A 21,109-nucleotide genomic window follows, 5' to 3' on the forward strand; every position below is an offset into this window, starting at 1 on the left:
GGGGCAAGTGCTTTATAACATCATCAAAGGGGCGCTGCTATACGATGCAATCAAAATCACCGATCAGAGATTTTCCCATATATGGTCTTTGTTGATTGTGAATCGATACTAATTGTATTGATTCCACTCAGTCGATACAGCAGCAAGCTCAAAATGTCCGATTTTATCTGTAATTTTTTGCGTTTCACAGATCATACAAAGCAACGGTATTGATGCCTGATTTGTATGTACTTTTTATCTAAAAAAATTCATGTAGTCTATCAGACTTTTGTGTTAAATCGCTCTGCAAAAAGTCATTTTGTATACTGATAAATCAATGTTATGCTAATGAAAAATTTCATCATAGCCGCGACTCAGTTTACTCCGATGTGCAATGTCATCTTTATCTCGATCCTATCAGTCTACAATTTTATATTAAACTTCATTTACTGAGTGAATACAAGACCACTTATATGCTGATGTCCATTTTTATCATATCTGTGATTCATTCAGCCATTCACTCACTCAGCCACACACTCACTCAACGACTCACTCAACTACTCAGCCGCTTACTCACTCAGATATTCACTCACTCAACCACTCACTCACTCAATAATTAACTCAACCACTCACTCAACCAATCATTCAACCACCCACTCACTCAATCCCTCAACCATCACCCTCTCACTCACTCAACCATTCACTCACTCAGCCACTCACTCACTCAGCCACTCACTCAGCCACTCACTCACTCAGCCATTCACTCACTCAGCCGCTCACTCACTCAATCACTCAACCACTCGCTCATTCAACCGCCCGCTCACTCAACCATTCACTCACTCAACCACTCGCTTGCTCACTCTACCACTCACTTACTCACTCAAGCACTCGCTCACTCAACCACTCACTCAACCACTCACTCAAAGACTCATTTAACCACTCATTCAAGCACTCACTCAAGTACTCACTCACTCAACCCCTCACCCAACCACTCGCTCAATGACTAACTCTACCACTCACTCACTCAACCTTTCACTCAACCCCTCACCAAACCACTCACTCAACGACTCACCAGAATCCTCTCGGTTTGGGGACTCACTTAACCATTCACTTAACCACTCACTAGCTCAACTACTCACTCACTTAATGACTTACTCAACCACTGAACTAATGTCTTTCTCACTCAACTCAGCCACTCGCTCCTTCACTCAGCCACTCACCCTTTCACTCAGCCACTCACTCATTTAGCCACTCACTCAGCCACACACTCAACCACTCAGCCGCGCACTCACGAAGCTACTTACTCACGAAGCTACTTACTCACGAAGCTACTTACTCACTCAACCACTCGCTCAACCACTCACTCACTTAATCACTTACTCAACCACTCAACCATCACTCTTTCACTCAACCATTCACTCAATCAGCCACACTCACTGAACGACTCACTAACTTAACCGCTCAGCCGCTCAGTCACTCTAACTCAATCACTCAACCACTCGCTCACTCAGCCACTCACTCCCTCAACCACTAACTGACTGAACCACTCACTCAACCACTCACTCATTCAAGCATTCCCGAATTCATTCAACCAGTCACTCAACCATGTCGCTGGACGAGTCCCACCTTGATGGGTCTGCGACGTTTCCTTCCAGAGTTATTGTCAAAAAACCACAAACATCCCAGAATCCTCTCGGTTTGGGGTCCAAATGTTGTCGCTTATTATATCCCATGAGAAACGTCGCATTGAATAAATGTGATTGAATTCTCCCCGCCTGGACGAGCAGAATTGAATATGTAAGCATCAGGGTTTGGATCAAACCTACAACCTCCTGTATACCGGGCGAAGTAGTGATCTTCTCGTCACCCAGGTCGCCATAATCCATTCCCGTATCTCTTCTTCTGTGTGTGTGCTACAGGCGGGTGTCTCAGATTGCCAGCACCATGTGATGGGAGCTCCAGGGCATGCTGCGTGCTCGCCAGGAGGGGCTGGGCAAGATGGCGTAGTCGCTGGAGCAGCTGCGGGCGCGGCACCGCCGCTCTCACCCAGGCGGAGTGCAGCAACACAGTGGGGCGGCACCAGCGGGACACTCTGGACAACGCAGGCAAGGTACGCGCCAGCCACTCACTCACTCATCCACTCGCTCACTCACTCACTCAGCCACTCATACAACCACTCACTCACTCATCCACTAACTTAAACCACTCACTCAACTACTTACTCACTCAACCACTCACTCAACCATTCACTCAACCATCCACTTACTCAACCACTCAATCAATCACTCACTTAGTCATTAACTCAACCACTCACTCAACCACACACTCATGCGCTCAAACACTCACTCATTGGTTCAAACACTCACTCATTCAAATACTCATTCAACCACTCACTAATTCACTCAACCACTCACTCACTGAACCACTCACTCGCTCACTCAACCACCCGCTCTCTCAATGAACCAATCGCTCCATCAACCACTCACCCAGCCACTCACTAAACCAATCAGTCACTCAATCATGAATTAAACCGCTCACTCACTCAACCCCTTACACACAGGCTCATCACCTGTGTCTCAACCATCTTACTGAGTAACATAACTCTTTTTTTAGAAGTGACCTGGCCACAAATGATAGGTCAACAACGTTCCTTATGTGGAAATTTATAGTAGCCAACTACTCTAAATGCCTGTTTCTAAATGTGTAGGGAAAATCCAGAGGACCAGAATAAAAATCCACTTGACCACGGAGAGAACATGCAAACTCCAAATATACAGGTGTCAGGGTTGGGATCTAACCGACAACCTCCTGTATACCAGACGAGGTAGTTAACATTGTATCCGGGCAAGCCGTACATCGAGCTGGAGTGGACCATGCGGCCCATCCCTATCGCGTGAGTGGCTCCCACTGTTGTTATTGTGTTCATATGTGTGTGGTCTGCTTGTGTGTATGCGTGTGCCACACTGCGCTATGAACCCAACATGACCAGGCTGATGCCCCGCTCGCCCGACTCGTTGAGAGGCTTGCCCACCCCCCAGGGCGTTGTCGTGAAGATACCGCTGGGAGGAAGAATATCTCACAATACTGGAAGAGGTGAGGACTACACAGTGATTAACTGAGTGGGTGTGTGAGTGAGTCGGTGGGTGAGTCGGTGGGTGAGTCGGTGGGTGAGTCGGTGGGTGAGTCGGTGGGTGAGTCGGTGGGTGAGTCGGTGGGTGAGTCGGTGGGTGAGTCGGTGGGTGAGTCGGTGGGTGAGTCGGTGGGTGAGTCGGTGGGTGAGTCGGTGGGTGAGTCGGTGGGTCAGTGGTTGAGGGAGTAGGTGAGTGAGTGTGTTAGAGAAGTGGGTGTGTTGAATGTGAGTGAATAGATGAGTGTGTGGAGGAGTGGATTGTTGAGTGTGTCGTTGGGTGAGTGAGTAGGTGGGTGTGGGTTAGAGATTGAGTGGGTGGTCGGTGATTGTGTGAATTAGTGGGTGGGTGGGTGAGTGAATGGTTTGAAGTGATTGAGTGGGTGAGGGAGTGGGTGAGAGGTGGGTTGGTGAGTGGATGAGTATATTGGTGGGTTAGAGATTGAGTGGGTGGGTAACTAGGTGATTGGGAGGGTGAGTGGGTGAGTGGCTTAATGGGTGAGTAAGTCGGTGGGTGATTAGGTGAGTGCCTGGATAAGTGAGTGTATGGGAGCATGAGTGGGTGGATGGTTGATTAGGTGGGTGAATAGGTGAGTGGGTGGTGGGTGGGTGAATTAATGAGTGATTTCTCGAGTGAGAGCGTGGGTAGGTCAGTGCGATATTGTGTGGGGGAGTGGGTGAGTGAGGGGTTGAGTGAATAGGTTAGTGGGCGGTTGAGTAGATTGTTGGGTGAGTGGGTGGGTGAGTCAGTTAGTGGGTGGGTGAGTGAATATCGAAGGTTGAGCAGGTGAGTTAGTGTGTGATTGGGTGGGTGGATGAGTCAAAGAGTGAGACACCACGGTGGTGAGATGTTAACTACCTCACCTAGTATACAGGATTTTTGAATTCGATCCCATCCCTTCCACCTGTATATTTGGAGTTGGCATGTTCTCCCCGTGGTCGTGTGGATTTTTCTCCGGGTCCTCCAGGTTTTCTCTCCAGATTTAAAATCAAAATGCATTTAGAGGATGTGGCTGCAATGAATGTCTCCATGATTATCCACTTCGTTAACCTATCATTTGTAACAGGCCACTTCTGAAAAATATTAATTTAGTTATCTGAACCTTTTCAGGTAAAATAAAAAATATTGTTTAATTTCGTTTATTGGGTGGGTGAGTTGGTAGGTGTGTTATTGAGTGATTTGGTGGGTAGGTTAGAGATTGAGTGGGTGAATGGGTGGGTGTATGATTGGGGGTGTGAATAGTTGAGTAGGTGAGTGGATGAGTAAATGGTTGAGTGAGTGGATTAGAGATTGAGTGGGTGGCAGGGTGAGTGGGTTTGTGAGTGGGTTGGTGGGTGTTTGAATGGGTGAGTGGGTGGAGTGCCGTGGTGGCGAGCTGTTAACTACCTCGCCTTTTGTACAGGAGGTCGTAAATTCGATCCCGACCCTGACGCCTGGTCGCGTGGAATTTTCTCCAAGTGCTTCGGGTTCTCCCTCCACATTTAAAAACATGCAATTATATAATTTGATATTTGTGGTCAAGTGGTTTTTGAAAAAAATATATATAGCTGAGTGCCTTACCTGGTAAAATAAAAAAAGCGTAATTTTAATTTAGTGTGCAGATGAGTGGCTGGGTGGGTGAGTGGATGAGTGAGTGCGATGTTTGATGGGTAGTTGGTCAGTGGCTGGGTGAGTGAGTGTGGGCTAGAGATTGAGTGGGTGGCTTGGTGAGTGTGTGCTTGGCTCGGTGGTTGAATGAATGGATGGTTGAGTTAGTGGGTGGGTGTTTGAGTGTGTGTTATCGTGGGTGGGAGAGTCAGAGAGTGGAGTGCCATGTTGGCAAATTGTTAACTATCTTGCCTGGTATTTTTAAGTTCGTAGGTTCGATCCAAACCCTGCTTCTCAAAACAATCTATATAGCTCAGTGGGCCTTACCTGGGAAAAAAAATGTTTGATTTAGTTAAGGGTGTTGGTGAGTGGGCGGGTGGGTGAGTGCATCAGTGTGGGTTTGAGATTTAGTGGGTGGCTTGGTGAGTGGGTAAGTTTTAGTGACTCAGTGGTTGAGTTTGTGGGTGGTTATGTTAGTAGGTGATTAAATTAGTGGGTGGGTCAATAATTACGTTGGTAGTGGGTGAGTGGCTGAGTGGCTGAGGGAGTAGGCGGGTGGTTGGCTGGGTGAGTAGGTGGGTTATAAATTGAGTAGGTGGCAGGGTGAGTGGATCTGAAAGTGGGTGAGTGAGTAGGTGCACGGCTGGGTGAGTTAGTGAGTGGATGGATGAGTGAGTGGGTGAGTGTGTGGGTGCATGGATGTGTGGGTGGGTGAATGTGTGTGGGTAGGAGGTTAGTTGGGTAGTGCGTGAATGGGTGGGTTAGAAATTGAGTGAGTGGGTTAGTCACTGGGTGAGTGAGTGGATGGGTGGGTTTGTGAACTTTGGTTAAGAGATTGAGTCAGTAGCAGGGTTTGTGTGTGGTTTAGAGATTTAGTGGGTGGTTGGGTGAGTGGGTGGATGGGTGAGTGGGTGGGTTAGAGATTGAGTGGCTCGGTGAGGGAGTATTGGGTGGATGAAGTGAGTTGGTGGGTTGGTGAGTGCGTGGGTGGGTGATTCAGTAAGTGGGTGAGTGAGGGGTTGGGTGAGCGATGGGTTGAGTGGATGTGTTTTTTGTTCGTGAGTTTGTGGGTGGGTGAGTGGGTCAGTTAGTGGTTGGGTGAGTAAGTGGGTGGGTGAGCAAGTGAGTGAATGGGTGTGTTGGTAGGTGAGTGTGTAGCTTGGTGAGTGGTCGTAGGGTGAGTGGGTGGGTGAGGAAGTGGTTAACTGAGTGAGTGGTAGGGTGGGTGAGTTGTTGACTGAGTGGGGTCAGTGAATGGGTGGGTGAGTTGTTGACTGAGTGGGGTCAGCGAGTGGGTGGGTGAGTTGATGTGGGAGGTTGAGTGGGTACGTTAGCGTGTGAGTGATTGGATGGGTGAGTCAGAGAGTGAGGCGTCAAGGTGGTGAGACGTGCACTGCCTCGCCTAGTATACAGGAGATTGTGGATTCGATCCTGACCCTGTCGCCTGTATATTTGGAGTTTGCATGTTCTACACATGGTCGCGTGGATTTTGCTGCAGGTCCTCCGGGTTTTCCCCTCTGCATTTAGAATCAACATGCGTTTAGAGGATTTGGCTGCAATAAATGTCTATGTGATAAGCCACTTCGTTTATCTATAATTTGTTCACGGGTCTATTCAGAAAAGGATCTATATAGCTCAATGGGCCTTACCTGGTGAAATAAAAGTAGTTTAGTTTAGGGGGTAGGTGGCTCGTTGGGTCGGTAGGTCTGTTGCAGGTCGAGTAGGTGGCAGGGTGAGTGGGTGAGTAGGTAAGTGGCTGGGTGAGTGGGTGGGCTGGTGAGTGTGTGAGTTAGAGATAGAGTGGGTGGATGGGTGGGTGTATGATTGGGGGAGTGAAATGGTGAGTGGATGGGTGAATTAATTGTTGAGCGAGTGAGTCAGTGAGTGGGTGTGTAGGTGGGTGCGTAGGTAAGTGGTTAGCAAGGTGTGTGGGTCTTTGAGTGGGTGGGTCTTTGAGTGGGTATGTGGCTGAATGGGTATGTGGCTGAATGGGTAGGTGAGTTGGTATGTGGCTGAATGGGTATGTGAGTGGGTATGTGGCTGAATGAGTAGGTGAGTGGGTATGTGGCTGAATGGGTATGTGGCTGAATGGGTATGTGAGTGGGTATGTGGCTGAATGGGTATGTGGCTGAATGGGTAGGTGAGTGGGTATGTGGCTGAATGGGTATGTGGCTGAATGGGTAGGTGAGTGGGTATGTGGCTGAATGGGTATGTGGCTGAATGGGTATGTGGCTGAATGGGTAGGTGAGTGGGTGGCTGCGAGTCAGAGAGTGGAGCCCCATGGTGGTGAAATTTTAACTACCTTGCCTTTTGTACAGGAGGTTGTGGGTTCGGTCTCGATCTTGATGCCTGTATAATTGGAGTTTGCATGTTCTCCTCGTGGTTGATGGATTTTTCTCCGAGACCTCTGGGTTTTCCCTCCATATTTATCAACATGCATTTAGAGGATCTGGATGCTATAAATATCTACGTGATAATCCACTTGATTAAACCATAATTTGTGGCCACGTTGCTTCTGAATAAGATCTATATAGCTCTGTGGGCCTTACCTTGTAAAAACAAAATTGTTTACAGTTGGGTGAGTGGGTGGTTGAGTGCGTAGGTGGGTGGGTGAGTTGGTGGGTGTGTTGTTGGGTGAGTTGTTGGGTGAGTGAGTTAGTGAGTGCATGTGTAGGTGGGTGCGTGGATGAGTGGTTTAGTGCGTGGGTTAGAAATTGAGTGCGTGGCAGGGTGAGTGGGTTTGTGAGTCGGTTAGTTGGTGGCTTTAGTAGTTGAGTGGGTGAGTCAAAGAATTGAGCGCTACGGTGGCAAGATGCTATACAGAATGTTGTGGGTTCGATCCCGACCCTTCACTCCACATTTAGAAACATGTAATAAGAGGAATTGGTTGCAATAAATGTTACAGTGACTTTGTTGAACTATCATTTGTGGTGAGGATGCTTATGAAAACAATCTTTATAGCTCAGTGGGCCTTACCTGGTAAAAGAATATCTCACATTACCAGAAGAGGTAAGGACTACATATAGAGTGGGAGATTAACTGGGTGGGTCTGTGAGTGTGGGTCAGTCATTGAGGAAGTAGGTGAGTGAGTGTGTTAGAGATTGTGGGTGATAGGGTAAGCCATGGGTGACGTGAGTGGGTGTGTTGTTTGGGAGTGAATAGACGAGTGGTTGGGTGAGTGGCTGGGTGAGTGGGTGGGTGGGTAGGTGAGTGGGTTAGAGATTGATTGGGTGAGTTAGTGGGTGGCTGAGTGGGTGGGTGGGTGAATGGGTTTAGAGATTGAGTGGGTGGTGGGTGGTTGGGTGAATGAGTGGGTGTGTGGATTTGTGAATGGTTGAGGTGAGTGAGTGGGTGGGTCTGCACGTGAGTGGGTGTGGGAGTGGGTGAGAGGTGGGTTGGTGAGTTGGTGAGAGGATTAGTGAATTGGTGGGTTCGAGATTGCGTGGCTGGGTGAGTGAGTCGGTTAGAGATTGAGTGGGTGGCAGGGTAAGTGGGTGGGTTGCTTAATGGGTGTGTGAGTGGGTGGATGAATAGGTGAGTGGATAGGTGCATGGTTTAGTGGGTGGGTGAATAAGTGAGTGGGTGGGTGAGTGGATTGTTGCGTGAATGTGTGGGTGGTAGAGTTTTTGGGTAGATGAGTGTGTGAATATGGGAGGTGAGTTCGTGTGTTAGTGGGTGGGCGAGTCGGAGAGTGAGGCACCATGGTGCCGAGATGTTAACTACCTCGCCTAGTATACAGGAGGTTGTGAATTTTATCCCAGCCCTTCCGCTTGTATATTTGGAGTTTCTATGTTCTCCCCGTGGTCGCGTGGAATTTTCTCTAGGTTGTCCCTCCACATTTGAACATGCATTTATATAATTTGGTTGCAATAACATTCTACGTGAAAAGCCACTTAATTGAACTGTCATTTGTGCTGAGGTGGCTTCCAACAAAGATCTATAGCTCAGGGCCTTACCCAGTAAAATGAAAAACAATCAAATATTCGTTTATTGTGTGGATGAGTGGGTGCGTGCGTGAGTGGGTGCGTGGGTGGATGAGTGAGTGGATGGGGTGATGCATCGTAGGTGAGTCGCTGAGTGAGTGAGTGGCTGGGTGCATGAGTGTGAGTTAGAGATTGAGTGGGTGGCTTAGTGAGTGGGTCAGTGTATGAATGGCTCAGTAGTTGAGTGAGTGAGTGGGTGATTGAGTGGGTGAGTGTGTGGGTTAGTGGGTGGGAGAGTCAGACAGTGGGGCGCCACGGTGGCGAGATATTAACTACCTCGCCTGGTATGCAGAACGTTGTGGGTTTGATCCCGACCCTCGCACCTGTATATTTCCCTCCACATTTAAAATCAACAAGCATTTATAGGATTTGGCTGCAATACATGTCATAAGCCACTTCGTTGACCTATAATTTTTAACCAGGTAATTTCTGAAAAAGATGTTTAGCTCTGTCGGCCTTACCTGGTAAAATAACCACAATTTAGATTTAGTTTAGTGTGTTGGTGAGTTGGCGGGTGAGTGGGCGGGTGAGTGCGTGGGGAGTGGGTGAGTGTGAGTGGCTCGGTGGTTGAGTTAGTGGGTGATAGTGGTTGGTTGAGTTAGTGGGTGGTGGAATGTTTTGGTGGTTGAATTATTGGGTAGTTGAGTGATGGGTGGGTGGGTGAATAATTACGTGGTTAGTGGGTGAGTTGCTGAGGGAGTGGTTGGGCGAGTGGTGGGTGGGTTAGAAATTGAGTGGGTGGCATGGTGAGTGGATGTGTATGTGACTGGGTGAGTAGGTGAGTGGCTGGGTGAGTATGTGAGTGGATGGATGAGTGAGGGGGTGAGTGGGTTTGTGGATGAGTGAGTGTGTGGGTAGGAGGTTACGTGAGTAGTGGGTGGGTTATAAATTGAGTGAGTGGGTTAGTGACTGGGTCAGTTGTAGTTGAGAGAGTCAGTTTAAAAGTGAGTTGGTGGGTTAGAGATTGACTGGCTCGGTGAGTGAGTGCTGGGTGGGTTAGTGAGTTGTTGGGTGGGTGAGTGTTAGTGGGTGGATGATCGACTGGGTGGGTGGTTGAGTGAGTAGATAGGTGGGTGGGTTGCAGTGACGTGTGGTGAGGTCAATGGCTGGGGAGGCACTGGCTTGTGTCAGAGCCAGATTCACACACTGAGGGGGACGTGGCCTCACGGAGGGGGGCGTGTTAGACGCATCCCCCTCAGTGAGGCAAATGTGATGGCTGCCTCCCCTGGTGCTTTTTCATTGCAGTTTCATGACGAGACCAGCGAGCCTAAATATCTTTATACACATACGTGAAATAAGTTACCTGGAGTATGGAAGGCGAGGACATGAAATGAAGGGGTCTACAAACATTACATTGGTGACATACTGAGATAGTAACAGGCACGCGCTTATTGCCCGCGCTCCATCCAGTTACTGAGGGGTTGCGTAATCAGGGGAGGCTGAGCTCGTCGCTGCCTCACCTCTCGTCTCTTCCTGTATTTGCAGCGAAGCTCCGCAAATTTGGCGATTTTGACTATAAAAATGATTGGAATCGTACAGAAATGACATTTATAACACAGATCAGTGGAAATTTTTAAAAAAAAATTTTACTTTTCACTTTTCATAAAAACTATTGTCATTGGATTATGACAGGTGAGGCTCTGCCTCCCCTGACCGCACGTCGCTGGTAGGTTGGTAGGTTGGTGAGGAAGTGAGAGAGTTAGTGGGTACGAGATTGAGTGGGTGGCTGGCTGAGTGGTTGAGAAGATGGGTGTGCGATTTCATGGGTGAGTGAGTCGGTAAGTGAGTGGGTGAGTGGGTTTTTGTATGGGTGAGTGCTTCAGTGGGTTCATGAGTGAGTGGATGGGTTATTGAGTGAGTGGATGGGTATTTGAGTAAGTGGTATGAGTCAGTAAGTGAATGGGTGGGTGTTTGGGTGAGTGGCTGGTGGGTGGGTGGGTAAGTTAGTGTAGGAGGTTGAGTGGGTAAGTTAGTGTGTGAGTGGGTAGGTGAGTGAGTCAGAGAATGGGGCACCACGGTGATGAGACGTTAACTACCTTGCATAGTATACAGGAGGTCATGGAATTGATCCCGACCCTGCCGCCTGTATATTTCGAGTTTGCATCTTCTCCCTGTGGTCACGTGGATTTTTCTCCGGGTCCTCGGGGTTTTACCTCTGCATTGAGAATAAACTTGCATTCAGAGGATTTGGCTGCAATAAATGTATATGTGATAAGCCACTTTGTTTACCTGCCATTTGTAACAAGGTCGCTTTTGAAAAATATCTATATGGTCTGTGGGCCTTAGCTGGTACAATGAAAAATAGTTCAGTTTTCGTTTATTGGGTGGGTGATTGGTTGGTGGGTGATTGATTGAGTGCGTGGGTGGTTGGGTGGGTGAGTCGGTAAGTGGCTGGGTGAGCGGGCGGATGAGTGTGTGAGTTAGAGAGTGGGTGGGTGGATGGGTGGGTGTGTGAGTGGGGGAGTGAATAGGTGAGTGGGTGGGTGAGTGGAGTCTAGAGTGAGTGAGTGGGTTGGTGGGTGGGTCGTTGAGTTAATGAGTGGGTGTGTAGGTGGGTGCACAGGTATGTTCTTGAGTGGCTGTGTGTGTGCATGAGCAAGTGAGTTAGCGGTTGAGTGGGTGGCAGGGTGAGTGGGTGGCAGAGTGAGTGGGTGAGTGAGTGTGTGGGTGGCTTTCGTAGTTTAGTGGTTGGGTGAGTCAGATAATGAGGCGCCACAGTGGCGAGATGCAAACCCCCTCGCGAAAGACGACGTGTTAAACTGGTATATTGGAATTCGTAGGTTTGACCCCAACCCTGATGTCTGTATATTTGGAGTTTGCATCTTCTCTCGTGGTCACATCGATTTTCCTCTGATTCCTTCGGGTTTGTTTAACACGTAGACTTTCGCGACCAATATCATCCATAATAGAGGTTTCTTTTTTGGGTTAGATCGCATAAATATATAAATGTGTCGTTAAAACCCACCACCACCCGACACAGCCAACTAGTAAGGGTTGTCACGTACGCAGAACATGCCAATTTGTAACTAGTACAATTTGTAACTAGTAGAGCTCACGGTGTGTTGCAGAGTCAAGCCACAACATTTACAATCTGAGTACAACGTTTCGCCAGTAATTACAACTACCTTCATCAGGCAACAGCCAGATTTGTGGAGACATTCACGTGTTTCGTTCCTTATATAGAGGCGTAGATGTGGTGCCTGTTTTTATCATTTGCCTGTTATCAAGTTAAAAGTAGGAATAGTTGTTATTGTTGTAATCACGTTATAAGTAGAAATAATTGTTATTTCGTTAAAAGTAGAAATAATTATTGTTATCAAGTTCTAAGTGGATATAATAATTACTGTTCTCATTCGCCTGTCGTTATCATTTGCCTGTTGTTATTTTTCGCCTATTGTTATCAAGTTAGAAGTAGAAAGTTATTATGTTATCATTCGCCTGGTGTTGGTAGTGCACGTCTCTAATCCAGCACTGTGGAAGGTAGCGAGGGCTGGTGAATCACCGCACAATGATGTTGGCAAATCACCTTCCCGTGGGCGTCGAGGTGCCATAACCTGACTTGCCAGGAGAAGGCAGTAGAGCAAGTGGACTAATCGCCATCTTCACCTGTACAGGGATAGAGTGTTTCACCCTCACACGCATGGGTTTTCTCCGGGTACTCGGGTTTCCCCCACTGGTATAAACACTCGTCATTAATTAGCGCATAATGCCTCCATAGAGGACCGCAGAGCTTGGACAATTGTTGGAGCTGGCTCACCACGTGGCTTCCTTCCTGCACGGCTGTGGTTCCTCATGCCTCTGAGTCGTTCTTGTGCGCGCTATAAAACTTTTAATTATTACTGTTATTCGCCAGGCGGTGGTGTTGCAAGCCTGTAATCCAGCAGTGGAAGGCAGCAAGGGAGAGTGGGTCACACAGTGAATGTTGTGAAACTCCCTTCCCGTGGGCATCGAGGTGCCTTCTCCTGGCTGGCTGGCCAGGAGAAGGCAGTACAGAAAGTGGGATAATCGCCATCTTTGCCTGTACGGTTTAAAGTGCTGCCTCTCGTATGCGTGGGTTTTCTCCAGGTGCTCTGGTTTCCTCCACTTGACTGTGACTCAGTGTGGATCTCCTGGAGTAAGTGTATTTTATTATTATAAAGAATTAAAGGGGCTGTTTGATGACACGACTAGAGAGCTGGCTTGCACTGCAGGGAACTTAATATTCAACTTGGATTCCGCAACCCTCAATGGCCATTTTAAGTTAAATTTGTGCATGTAAGACTCGCACAAACAACCATACCCAGAAACCCATAGACTCCAACAGAGACCCATACATTCCTACAGACACTCAGACTCACACAGCGACCCCATACTCACAGAGACCGATAGACATGCACAGAGACCCATAGCCTCACACAGAGATCCATACACTCAAAGGCCCAAAAACTCACACAGAAATCCATAGATTCGCACAGAGGTCAATAGAATTTGAATTTGAATATGTATTTATACTGAATGAATCTGATAAGCTATAACGATGTTTTCACAGACGTCCAATCGGGTGGGTCAGAAAATAACAACAAAAATACAATACAAAAACATCACAGAAAAGGTAAACAAATTGTTTCGAAATATACAAATTAAACTGAACTCTTTTTATCTTACCATAGACTCATACAAACATGTTGGACTCGCACAGAGACCTTAACCACTAAACCTCGAACAATTAAAACCCTCTAAACCCCTGACTATCTAAATCCATAACCATCTAAACCGCTAACCCTCTCAACCCCTTTACTCTTACAACCCTAATCTTTAAACCCCTCGCCCTCTAAAAGCTTAACCTCTAAACCCCCAAAACCCTAACCAACTCAACCCCTAACCCTCTAAATTCCTATACCCCTAACCCTCAACCCCTTTACCCTTAAAACCCTAACCCACCAAAACCCTCACTCTCTAAACCCCTTATTCTTTAAACCCTAACCGTCCAAGCCATTAAAAACCAAACCCTCTGAATCCCTAACCCTCTAAACCTTGAAACCATAACCTTCTAAAACCCTAAATCCTTAACCCTCTGAACTCATAACCTCCTAAATCCTCAACCTCTAAAACCCTAACCCTCAAACCCCTAACGTTCCAAAACCCTAAATCTGTAACCTAATCCCAACACATTTAAACCTCAACCCTCTAAAGAACGAACCCTCTAGACACCTAACCCTTAAAACACCTATGCCCCTAAAATGCTAACCCTCTAAACACATAATCCACTACACCCGGAACCCTCTAAACCCATAAAGGTTTTTTTTGTTAGATTATGTAAATATAAACGTGTCGTTAAACCAACCACCACCTGAAACAGCCAATTAGTAAAATTTGTCACATCAACAAAAAGTGCCATTCAGTGTTGGAGACTAAACCAAAAAAAAACTTTATTATGGACAATATTAGTTGTGAAAGTCTACGTGTTAAACCCTCAACTCTCAAACCACTAAACCCCTAACACTGTAAATCACTAACCCTTGAAACCCCGATACCTCTAAACCCCTAAACACATACCCTTATAACCTCAACTACTAACCATCTAAACCATTCAACATCCAACAATCGAAACACAAACACCTCTAAACACGTAACTCTCTAAACCCCTAACCCTCTAAAACCCATAAACCTCTAAACACGTAACTCTCTAAACCCTCTGAACTCAAAACGTTCTAAACTCTAACCCTCTAAACACCAAATCTTCTGAAGGACTTTCCCCTTAAGACCCCAACCGTCTAAACACCTCACCCTATAAAACCGCAACCCATAAACCCCCAACACTCTTAACTGCCTAAACCCTTAACCTTATAAACCCCAAACCGTCTAAACCCCTCAACCTGTAAAACCGTAACCCACTAAACCCCTCATCTTATAAACCCCTAATCCCCTAAACATCAAAACCTCTAAACCCATAACCTTCTAAAACTCTTCTGTGAACAGGTGTCTTTTATACAGGTAACAAGCCGAGATTAGGAGCACTCCCTTTAAGAGTGTGCTCCTAATCTCAGCTCGTTACCTGTATAAAAGACACCTGGGAGCCAGAAATCTTTCTGATTGAGAGGGGGTCAAATACTTATTTCCCTCATTAAAATGCAAATCAAGTTATAACATTTTTGACATTAGTTTTTCTGGATTTTGTTGTTGTTATTCTGTCTTTCACTGTTCAAATAAACCTACCATTAAAATTATAGACTGATCATTTCTTTGTCAGTGGGCAAACGTACAAAATCAGCAGGGGATCAAATACTTTTTTCCCTCACTGTAAACCCAAAACCCTATAAACTCCTAACCCTCTAAACCCCTTTACCCTCTAAACTCCTTTACCCTTAAACCCCTTTACCCTGAAAACCCTAACCCTCTAAAACCCTATACCCCAAATAGCCTAATCCTCTAAACACCTAACCCTCTAAACCCCAACCCTCTAAACCCCTAACTCTCGAATCCCCTCAACCCCTAAACCTTATAACCCTCGAAATCTCTAAACCTCTAAACCCCTTATCCCTGAAATAACCCAAAACCTCTAAACCCTTAACTTTATAAATCCCTAACCCTCTAAACCCCAAACCCTTTGTGTGGAATGTGGTGGGGGTGGGATCATGGGGTGGGTGGGTGCAGGGTGTGTGTGGTGTGCGTTGGGTGGTGGGTATCACAGGGGGGTGAATGGGTGCAGGGTGTGTGTGGTGGGTATGGTGATAGTGGTCGTGACCACCACCACCTCTACTGTGTGGTGTACCGGCCACCACACAGCAGCACGCGTCGGAGGAGTGAACGGATGGTTCTCCCTATGCGGGCCAGACTCCCTCGCTTCCTCTTCTCCTCCTGCATCACCATCACCTGATCCTCTTTCCTTGTCATCTCCTTCTCCACCATCTTCTCCACCAATGTCTCCTCCACCTGCACCACCATCTCCTCCTCCTGCTCCTTCGTCCATACCTCCTCTGTCTCCCCCCTCATCTCTTCTTCCTGCACCACCAGCTCCTCCACCAGGGTCTCCTCCTCCTGCACCACCAGCTCCTCCACCAGGGTCTCCTCCTCCTGCACCACCAGCTCCTCCACCAGGGTCTCCTCCTCCTGCACCAACAGCTCCTCCACCAGAGTCTCCTCCTCCTGCACCAACAGCTCCTCCACCAGGGTCTCCTCCTCCTGCACCACCAGCTCCTCCACCAGGGTCTCCTCCTCCTGCACCAACAGCTCCTCCACCAGGGTCTCCTCCTCCTGCACCAACAGCTCCTCCACCAGGGTCTCCTCCTGCACCAACAGCTCCTCCACCAGGGTCTCCTCCTCCTGCACCACCAGCTCCTCCACCAGGGTCTCCTCCTCCTGCACCAACAGCTCCTCCACCAGGGTCTCCTCCTCCTGCACCAACAGCTCCTCCACCAGGGTCTCCTCCTGCACCAACAGCTCCTCCACCAGGGTCTCCTCCTCCTGCACCACCAGCTCCTCCACCATGGTCTCCTCCTGCACAACAGCTCCTCCACCGGAGTCTCCTCTTCCTCCACAACAACCGTCAGCCATTTAGAGGCCTGGGTGAGCGCGGAGGATGGGGGCAGCGCCGGCTCCGCTCTGTTAAGAGATGCGCACGACACCGTTCCAACTTCCTGCTACAGCAGAGATCGCACTCCCCCCCCCACCATCGTGCGGAGATAGATTAACCAGGTTAATAACGATGCTGCAGTAACACAGCACACCTTTGCCCATCGTGGGTCTGGTTACAAAATGGGCATTAGTCTTGCGATATCACACTGGATGAAAGGCTACATGGCAAAGATATGGCTGCTTCATTATTTGTCCTCACCCAGAAACCAATTATAAAAATACATCTGTATATAACCGAATGTACACGTGGGGTTTGAACTGTACATGTGTTCGTTTGCAGGCGGCAGGGCGGAAACTCACAGAGAGACCTGGGTTTGATGCCCAAACTTTGGCCACTTTCTCCGTGTGGAATGTGGAGTGTGTTCTACCCCCCCCCCCCGTTTTATCCTGCATTGGTTTCCAAAATCAGAATAAATGATTTAGACTGGATGAAGAGGAATCCGATAAGCTATGAAGCTCTTCTTTCACAGATATGCAGTCGAGGCACAGGGTCAGCAAGTTACAACAACAAACAAAAGAAAATGAGTGCAAAGTGTAAAAATGTAAGCAAGTCACAAAATAACTGAGCATATAAGCACAAAGTACGTAAAATCCTGCCAGTTTTTCAACACTAAATACAAATTTAGGGGTTGTTACGGGAAGAAAGGCGGACAAACACAAGGGTGTTTGGACCCACACACGGGTGTCTACATCCACGTCCGCATCGGTTAACCCTGGGGGGGCATGGGGGCGTTGTGATCCCCCATAGCCCCACCCCTCGGAGAGGATTCTTATAAACGGCGGGGAGCCAGAGAGCTCGGGTCCAGTGTGTGAGAAGCTTACCAGGGAAGACTGAAGACCGGCAGAATAGGCCCTGGAACACCCCTGGCTCGCTGTCCTTGTCAGGGCCGAGCAGGGCAAGCCAGTGGCGCGGCCCCAAGAGCTCCAGGACCGCTGCTCTTGTAAGAGCACGGCCTGGTTAGCTGGGTGCCGGGATCCGTGCTTGACCAGGGCCGGATCAGATAGCCTCCCCTAGCACTCATAGCGGAGGACTGGGAATAGGAGAAGTCGGGATAGTGCTAGGGGTGTTTCCCATTGAGTACGGGTGAAGGGGCCGTTACCCCTTAAAGTAATGTTACCGCCTTTTGGTTAAATAAAAGAGTGTGCCTCAACTACGTCGTCTGTCTCCCTGATAACTCACTACACTTGTATAAGTGTAGTGTATCGTGTAGTGTATCGTGTAGTGTATCGTGTCGTGTATAGTGTAGTGTGTAGGTTAAACGTTGAGTTTTATAAGGGCACCACGGGGTGACCAGCCCCTCCCCACCCAGCCCCACCCCTCCCACCCCCCCACCCAGCCCCACCCTCCCCACCCTCCCCACCCAGCCCCTCCCCTCCTCGCCCAGCCCCTCCCCACCCTCCCCTCCCTCAGCCCCTCCCCACCCTCCCATCTCCACCCAGCCCCACCCCTCCCACCCCCACCCTCCCCTCCCCATATGCACGACAGACAAATAATCCCTGGTGGGCAGTGTGGAATCTGTTGTTCCTACCGGTATAACAGTGGGAAATATCTGAACCGGTCCTGGGCCTCCCCTTGATCGACTCAACCTCAAATGAGTACCTGATGCAGTGGGTACACATCACCACGAGGGAGACAAATGCGTGGTGTTGGCTACACACTCCCCTGTGTACTGTGCCAGTCCTCTGTAGGTCCTCACTAACACCACTTGCCTCAAAAATCTGTTAAGGCTATGAGGGGGATCTTTGTCTTTGTACAGTGGCATTGGCTACGTATAAACTGATACTTTGAACGGAGTTTATAATACAGCATGGCCTATGTGTAACGCATCATATACCGTGAACACAGCACCATGAAAGTGTGTGCCGTATAATACAGAGTATGTGTAAAGGAGCATAGCCTGTGCACGTACTGCAGCGTTACTTTGAACTGAAACGTGGCATGGCCGTTATGTGTAGAACAGCATTTCTTGTGTATATGTAGTGGGTTCCCACAGACACTGGAGACGTTGCTTAGAGGCAACACGGTTTATTTAAATCTTATATCAGAAGCCCCTTTTACTCCCACTACTTGGGGAGGCCTCCGGGCTAAAGTGCCGGGCTAACGTGCCCTATCACTGGGGCTACGGGCTCTGAGTCCTCCGACTAAGGGTGGCCTAGGGGAGGCTATGCTGACCTGACCCAGCCAAGGTGCGGGTCTCGACCACTGGTCCGTGCTCGACCCCGGCCCATAAAAGGACGTCGGGTCCCAGGGTCCCAGGGTCCCAGGGTCCCAGGGTCCCAGGGTCCCAGGGTCCCAGGGTCCCAGGGTCCCAGGGTCCCAGGGTCCCAGCCTAGCCGGTCTTCAGTCTTCGTCTTCAGAGCACTGTCTCGGGCCGTCCTGGGGTCCGTCTTTTATACCTACCTCGGGGACTCTCCACCCCCGGTACCGCCCCCTTTCTGGAACCTTCCAGGTGGCTCTGGAATAACCCCCCAACCCCTCACCTGGGGTCGGGGGGGGAACTCGGCCTCTCAACGGTCCCGGTTCTCTCTCTGACTCAGGGTGGCACCCCCTGTCGACTCGTGCTCGCAACTACAGGTAAGCATACAGTGTGGTGTGTGCTTTGCATTTCCGACGCTACATATACAGTAATAAATACTCTACATAGAGAGAGCATTGCATCTGTGTGTGTGTACTGCATGACACACGGTGTACGGTGTGTAATGCACAGTGATGGGCTGCTGCTGCTGCACCTGTTGACGTTGATGTCGGGGCAGGCAGAGTCCTCGCTCCGGGTCCCGGTGGCGTTGCTCCGGGGGAACGTGCAGAAGAAGGCGTTGGCCAGGAGACAGGCGGCCTGCTCCTGAGACATCGTCAGCATCAAGCCGGTGTCCCGGTGGAGCAGCGGCAGGGGCTGGGGACACGTGCGGTGCACAGGGCGCAGCGACGTCACACACGGCAACGGGTGGCACGGGGTTGCAGAGAAGCAACGGCGCAATGGTAACACCGATGCAGAGCACTGAGCCTGCAGCACTGGGATGCTGGGGTCTGGATCAAGGAGTTCTGAAATGCACGTAAACCAGATGATTGTTGTACACGTGAGGTTAATGGTGTAGCCCTGCAATTACTTGCTCATGCAACTGCTGGTGAAAGAACCTCCACTAGAGGGAGGTCTAGAGTGCCGATCCGGTGGGTATGTTTTGGCCAACTTTTCCACACTGACCATTCGTCTTGAAAGAGGTGGGAGTACTCGCCATTTAGCCCACTGCACGCGACCCACCGATGGACTGTGGGTGGACAAAAACAGGGAATTGTAAGAATCCTGGTCAATCTTTTCAAGGCCAGGCTGGGAGATCGAACCGCGACATTTGAAGTCAATCGTGACAACCATTCCACAGTCATGGCAGCAGCCCTTTTGCAGAAATAAAATAAAATATTGGAGAGGGCTTCACACAAGAAACAAGAAGATTGAGTGGTTTGGACGTGGCTCTCCAATGAGTACAGATAGGGTACCACAAGTAGCGGTGCATACTCGGGCGCAAGGAAATAGAAGCAGAGACAAAGAATTAGATAGATCGATGCAATAAAGAATTGGCAGTGGTGCACCAAGCACGACCCCTTGCTGAGCGCTGAAGCAGCAGCCCCCCCCCATCCCCGGACCCCTCCCCCCACCCTCCACTTCTCACTCTGACGCCACACAACCCGTGGGTAGGCGATGCCCTCTGGTGGACAAGGCGAGGTACAGGCGGCAGCACGAGACGCCAGCAGCGTTGCGCTGCCAGGGTTACTCACCCGAACACCTCCGTACACTTACACACACCTACACACACCTCTATACACTCACACACACCTACACACTTACAAAGACAAAAATCCCCGTATAGCCTTAACAGACTGTAGGGGCAAGTGCTGTTAGCAAGCACCTATGAAGGCCGGAACGGTACACGAGGGGGTGGGTGGCCAGCACCACGCCCGACCGCCTTTGTCTCCCCAGTGGCGATGTTTACACACCGCACCAGGTACTCATTTAAGGTTGAGTCGACCTAGGGGAGGCCCAGGACCGGTTCAGATAATCGTCACTGGTGTTAGCCGTGAGCGGGAATCGAACCCGGGTCGCCAGGTTCATAGCGCAGCGCGCTAACCGCTACACTACCGCTCCCCACACACCTACACACACACACCTCTACACACTTAGACACCTACACACACACACCTATACAACAACAACCGCCATTCGCCACTAAGTGGCGGTGACGTCACCACGACGCTTGTGCCAGGCCAAGTGCACCTTGAGGCCACGTGAAGTGTCGAACGCCCGCCGGCAGGAGGCCACGGGGCAGACCCAGCAGGTGCCACGGGTCGACTGACCGAGATGACCGAGATGACTGGCTGATGCACCACCTGTGGCCCCCTACCGTACCAACTTGCTGTGCTTTAGCCACCCGGCGCTCCGCTCGTTGTTGTGAGCGTCGCTCCTCTGCCCTCCGTTGTTGTTGGAGGGCGACTGCCTCCAACTGCCCAGTAGCGTCCTTCACGAGCCTCCTCCACTGAGGCCGATCTTGACACTGTTGGTACCAGTCATCGGCAAGTCCACTCAGCTCCACGTCCTCCTGTACCACATCACTCCATCTCTTCTCTAGCCTGCGCCGCGCCCGTTTAGCCCCCTCGATTTTAGGCATGCAGTAGCTGGGCATGCGTGCTACATGACCCAGCCAACGCAGCCTTTCCTGCCAGAGGAGCTCACCGATGGGACTTTGCCCAGATCTTTCAAGGATTTGTGAGCTCACACAATCCAGCCTGGTTAAACCCAGGATGGATTGTAGGCAGGCCAGCCTAAATGT

At 49.5% G+C, this 21,109-nt stretch overlaps 1 long non-coding RNA gene across 3 annotated transcripts; it reads left to right on the plus strand.

The window, feature by feature from the left end:
• Nucleotides 1-1,879: 1,879 nt before the first annotated feature.
• Nucleotides 1,880-19,085, plus strand: LOC144936043 (uncharacterized). Of its 3 annotated transcripts, none has more exons than XR_013637373.1 (4): nucleotides 1,880-2,089; nucleotides 2,969-3,072; nucleotides 18,742-18,866; nucleotides 19,046-19,085. It is a non-coding gene; the product is annotated as an uncharacterized LOC144936043 (long non-coding RNA). The 3 variants fall into 3 exon arrangements; XR_013637372.1 differs by lacking the exons at nucleotides 18,742-18,866; nucleotides 19,046-19,085 and adding exons at nucleotides 12,743-12,791; nucleotides 13,206-13,351; XR_013637374.1 differs by lacking the exons at nucleotides 18,742-18,866; nucleotides 19,046-19,085 and adding an exon at nucleotides 15,671-15,698.
• The last annotated feature ends 2,024 nt before the right edge of the window (nucleotides 19,086-21,109 follow it).

The sequence above is a fragment of the Lampetra fluviatilis genome, chromosome 15, assembly GCF_964198595.1.
Source record: "Lampetra fluviatilis chromosome 15, kcLamFluv1.1, whole genome shotgun sequence".
NCBI classification, from domain to species: domain Eukaryota; kingdom Metazoa; phylum Chordata; class Hyperoartia; order Petromyzontiformes; family Petromyzontidae; genus Lampetra; species Lampetra fluviatilis.